This window comes from Nelumbo nucifera, chromosome 2 (genome assembly GCF_055504915.1).
Source record: "Nelumbo nucifera cultivar China Antique chromosome 2, China Antique-T2T, whole genome shotgun sequence".
Taxonomy (NCBI): Eukaryota; Viridiplantae; Streptophyta; class Magnoliopsida; order Proteales; family Nelumbonaceae; genus Nelumbo; species Nelumbo nucifera.
Genome location: NC_142650.1, coordinates 16,086,802 through 16,092,801, shown reverse-complemented (window position 1 = coordinate 16,092,801; position 6,000 = coordinate 16,086,802).

Below are 6,000 nucleotides of genomic sequence, written 5' to 3'. Positions count from 1 at the left end.
GCTTTTCAGTAAATTATTTATCCAAGTAAATGTACTTACCTAGGTAAGTTTTTCACAGGAAAGACTTGCTTAGGTAAGTGCATTTACCCATGTTCTTTTATTTCACATGTAAATAAGGCAATGACCGTTTTAACCATAAAAATCCATTATTAAAAGGGGCATTTTTGTCCCATTCAAGTGTTGACAATTTTCCCCTATGTGGAAAATTTATTTACCGGGCAAGTGATACCCAGAAAAATAAACTTTCCCTACTCCCCATATAAATCTGAAAAAAGAACATGAGATTCTTGGTCAATGGCAATCAAAATCCATTGCCCAACTCCCCCCCTGCTCAAAATCCAGAAAAAGAACACCCTCTAGGTGAAAACCTTTATAAAACATAATGTGACAACTTTGTTCATTTTAATACTAGCTTTTATAGATAAAAATATCATTCTATTATTTACCTAAAAATCCTAGGAATCAAAAGAATATGGGTAAGTGAATTTATCCAAGAAACATTTACCTTGGTAAGTGCACTTACCCCATGTGTAACTTACAAAGCTGTAAGCCAACAAAACCTTAGGGGGCGTTCTTTTTCTGGATTTTGAGAGGGGGGAAAGTTGGTCAATGGGATTCCCATTGACCAAAAATCTCATGTTCTTTTTTTTAGATTTATGTGGGGATCAGGAAAAGTTTATTTTCCTGGGTACCACTTACCCGGGTAAGTGATACCCACCCCCTAGGTGGATAAATAACTTTCCCACCTTGGGGAAAATTGCCAACACTTGAAAGGGACAAAAATACCCCTTGTAATAATGAATTTTTGTGGATAAAATGGACATTGGCTTATTTACATGGGAAATAAAAGAACATGCGTAAATGCACTTACCCAAATAAATCTTTCCTAGGAAACAATTACCTGGGTAAGTGCGTTTACTCGGATAAGTAACTTACCAAAATAAATAACTTACCGGATAAAGGCATGCTTCTTTGCATAATTATATCTCCCTACTCTTTAAGTTCATTCATCACTACTAATAAAATTTTCTTTTGCCTTTTTTTAAAAAATAAAGAAAAAAATTGAACAAAATCCAACCATCACTATAATCAAAGTGTTGTACTGATCGAGTTCACATCTCCGCCCCACGTCCCACAGCACATTTCCGCCTCTCCTGATGATAGTACTAGAACCAATAATGCCATCATCGGGAGATGCTCCCAATACACAGTGGGGATGTGATGTGTTATGGGGCGCCCCCTTGTGGGGTAGAGATGTGATCTCGTACTAGTGTACCCAAAGTAACCATTTCATTTTTTTTTTCCGAAGACTAATGAAGCAAGTTCATTAGCTACTTCTCAGTACACAGTCCATGTGGATTATAATCAAATGAAAATTGAAGACAACATCACTGAGGACAACATGCCTTCGTTTTATTGATCAGTGTACGTTAGCCATAGTTAAATCGTAGGTGAAGGAGACCCTGATTGGCTAATTTGGATTTTGGACCACTTATAGCAATTTTTATCACATTGTTATTTATCATAATTCAAAAGCTCAAAATAAAAAAATCATATATCCAAATATAGGTTTAGTCTAGCTATCAAGCTAATCTATTTATCTATCTATACTATAAAATGAATACTTCTCTTGCTTTTTGGTACAAGTCATATTTAAAATATAATATTAAATTGTTAATTTATATTATTATGACTTTAACCATTACGTGCACACATGCATATCTGGTACTAAAGTTGTAATCGAATTGAACTCCAATCAAATAGTTCGGGCTTGAATTCGATTAGGCTTGACTTAGGTTAGATTCTAATTGAGCTTGAATCGAATTTAAACCTTGGGATTAGTTTAATTAGTTATTTGAGGTCGAATTCAACCAATAAAAATTTTGATTCCAAAACTCTTGAACTTGGCTCAATTAATACATACATACATATATATACATTCATATATATCATAGAATATTATAAAAATATATTTTTATGTTTTATATAATATAAGAATGTACTATATATTATCAAAAAAATATCATATATAATACATAAATATATTTCTTTTGAAACTTTCAAACTGAACTACAGCTCATTGAATATTTAATTGAACTGAATTCGAGCCAAAAAATATAATTCAAATCGAACTTGAGCCAAAGTATGACAAAGTCACGCTCGACTTGGCTTGATTGCACCGCTAGCTGGTACGGTGGTACCCTTGCGCTATTTTTAAATAAGGAAGCTTGAAATGAAGAATCACTTCTGAGCAGAAAATAAAAGCATGGATCATAATCATGGCAGGCAGGCATTAAGCTTAATAAGACAATCCTATGTGTTTGTGCACTTGCAGGCGTGCCTACACACACACACTCCCTTCTCATCTCTAAATCGCGAACTGGTGTCCCCCCAACCCCTTCTCTCTGTTTGTTTGTTTGTTTTAATAACATTACAACCTTACCTCATCAATCATTCCTAAGGAATGACTGTTTGCCAGCCATTACTGGCCGGGCGGCTTCAAGGGCTTCCCATTCACTGATCCGACCGACTTCCACACCATTCCACTCCCAAATACATACCACAATGTCTTATTAGTCTTCCCATAGAGGACCGATATAGTGACATTGCATACCCATTCCCTATTGCATGCTGCCCCTCCTCCTTTGTGTTTGTGTTTGTGTGAGGAGGCATTATTGATTGAAAGATATGTTTCACTCCTAATCCATCACTTCCCCAAATTATAATACTTCATTAATTATTTCCATCCTAATATATTGTCTCCTTTTCCTTAGTCTTCGACCGAATAGAATCTGAGGGAAAGGGTCAAAATTGTTTGGTTTGAAGGAAAAAGATAAAATGGCTATACAAGATTTATAAAAATTTGTAAAGGTTTTTTTACCTTCTCTTTCCATATTTTTTCTTTCAAACCAAACACTGTCTGCTCCAGTTAGATGGGCTCTAAGGTATTAGGACCAGCTTCCTATATATGTGTGCATTTATAGAAACAATGGACCGGACTGGATGTAATGTACGTAATCATTTTTGGCCCAGCCAAATTTATTTGTCATCTGATGATTGGCATTGACAGTAAGTCACTAATAAATAAAAAACAACTGACCTGTAAGGAAAATCCTCGATTTCGACCAACCGATTTTATCCAACAATTTTGCTTTAATTTATTGTGGCTGGTCTCAAACCAGTTTTGATTCTTGAGCCTGGAGTCCTGACTCCTGAACTACATCAACATGGGTACAGAACCAGAACAAGATGGACATTTTTTCAGTGGAACAAACCAGCTAGACTCGCTCAGTCCGAAAATCTGTACGAACTGGGTATTGCCATTTGCCACTCCCCTCTCTTGAGTCCTGAACCTGGATGTTACCCTCTCTCATCCGCTACTCAAATGCATTTGTGCTAGAGCCTAAAGCGAGGAACGGTTAGTCATTCTTTCTAGTTTCGTTGAGGAAACAGGGAGTAAAGGAATAAATAGCTTATGAAAAGCTCGATTCGTATTCATCCCTATAGATTAATTTTAAAAATCGAATTTAACCTAATACTATATTCTACTCGTTGCATGTAAAATCTCTAAACTTGCCCCACTACAAAGTCCATTTTTTAAGAAAATAAACCTGCCCCGTTAGAGTGGGCAAGTGTGGATCCATTGCTTATAGAGTTGTGGATCCATCAGCTTGTCCGATTATACGGGCCAAAGCCTTACCTCGATCGGCATCTTCATTTTTTAATTTGCCTTATCTCCATCTTTTTTTGGTTGGAGTCTTATCTACATCCAGTTGTCAATAGAGATTGAGCTAAAAATAAGGGATTGATCACTATGGCTTGGCTAAGAGAAGTTCATGACTTAGAATGAATACGTCATGCAAAAAACAAGGTTGCAGACTTGCAATCTTTCATTCTAACGGTGTAAACGTTTTAGGCTGCTAGGTAAGTCACGTTCAAGAACAGGGCATGGATTAAGTTACGGTTGGGTGATTTTAGACTTCTCAACCTTTACATAAATTTCTTCAGGTTTGAACAAGGAATAAATGAGAATTAGGGATGAATTCGAGTTAAGCATGATGTTGTCTGATTCAAGGTGTTCTGAATCAAGATTGGAGTTAGATAGTCCTGTCAACTGGTGAGGCCAAGGTGAAAAGATGAAGTCGTATAGAAAGATCTGAAATTAAGAAAGAGAAAAGAGGCCCGAGGAGTTGTTCCCCGGGTAGGCACTCCAACGTTCAAGTCAGTAATGAAAGAGATGGGTGGTCGGGCTGAGCAGTTGAGAAGAATGTCGGTCCGAGTAGAAGCAGAACAACAGTATAGAGTCTGAAGAGTCAAAAGTCCTTGACCTTGAGCGGAGGTTACCTATTTATAACCAAAAATTCGTGTCCGATTCAGATGAGGCTTCTGGGGTTGTCGGGATGAGGTTGTCCACCAAGCTCTTCGGGATAAATCCTAATCCCTGGCAGAACTGTCCTCCTTATTCGTGCGGGGCTCCTCTTCTTGGTCGTGCTTATCCGTCCTACATGGTGCCAACATGGCCGAATAGGGAGGCACCATGTGGCACCTAAGGCCAGCTCAACCAAAACCCAAACACCACTTCCCCAGTTCCTAAGTCAGGGACTATAGTACTCAACCCGCGGTGTGGAGTGGAAGAGCTTTGCGGTCTTCGGCTAAGGAACTCTTTGGGGAAGCGTGCCTTTCCGAGTTAAGTGACTTGGGGTAGCCAATTTATCGGGCGAACTGGCCGGTTCAATGCTCATACTGTTTATGAGACAGGTCAGTAGGAGCATTGTTTCGTTTCCCCGAGGCTACACGCGCGCAAAGGGCATGGCGTCGTTTTGTCTTCCCGAGCTATCAGAGGGCGAAATTGAATCATTGTTGTTGATTTACTTCGATCTAGGTTGATGGGAGTCCTATAAAAGGGGAGTGAATTTCTACTTTGTCATTTGCGAAGAGTGTTCTCTGGAACTCGATGAGACGTAGTCCTTGGCTCAAATGGTGTTTCGATTTTCCGTAGTCTCTACCTTCACTTCGATAAGATGTCTTCTTCTTTGTCCTTTGACTCCTCTTGTTCGTCTTCCTCTTCTTTCAGTTCAGGTTGTGAGTCCGAGCCAAGGTTTCCCGTCGAGGCCACTGTGCTTACAGTTCATGAGGTCGATGGCTAGGGGGCCGAGGTCAATGAACTTGGGGTTGAGGCCGTAGAGCTGGAGGAGGCCATGGCCTGGGGGGCCGAGGTCGAAGTAATGTCTAAGGAGGGGACCGACCTCCCTCCGTGGTTCGGCAGCCGGTTTAGGTCTACTCCGTTCCGCTTGAATCCTAGGGATTTGGCCCGAATCAGGGCCTTGTACTGTATACCCGAGGAATAAGAGTTGAGATGTCCGGGTGCTGGTGAGAGAGAAATTTCGGCTTGGCTAGACAACCTTATGTTTATGAGTACAGCCTGATGGTCGGGCTAAGGTTTCCTTTGAGTGAGGGAATCACCATGGTGCTGAGGTGGTTCTGCGTCCAGCCTATCCAATTAATGTCAAACTCTTTTCGGTACTTAATGAGTCTTTTATGCTACTGTTCGGTCCACGGTAAGGAGGTCATGTTGCCAATGTTTGTCTATTTTCTGCAACTGAAGAAGCACCAGCAAGGGTACTACTACTTCTCGGCTCGGCAATATAATAAGGTGCTTGTCGGGGCTCTGTCTTTGGTGAAGCGCTGGAAAAAGAGATTCTTTTTCATGCGTTGCCCTAGAGGCTGGCCGTTCCCCGTTGAGCTTCAAAAGCCGAGGATCAAGGTGAAGGCACCAATCGTGGTTGAACTAATCGAGGAAGAGAGGTGTCTATTAGGCAGATAGGAAGGATAAATATGATGGAGTGCATGTCATTCTCAATGTTGATTCGTGTGGGGTTGATGAATCAGACAGTCGGTCTGTGTGTTATACTATCATTGAGTTTTGGGTTGGTCAATACAAATTTGTGTAAGAGATTTTTCCATTTGAAATGTTTTGAAAACAGTTTTGGGTTAATTAAT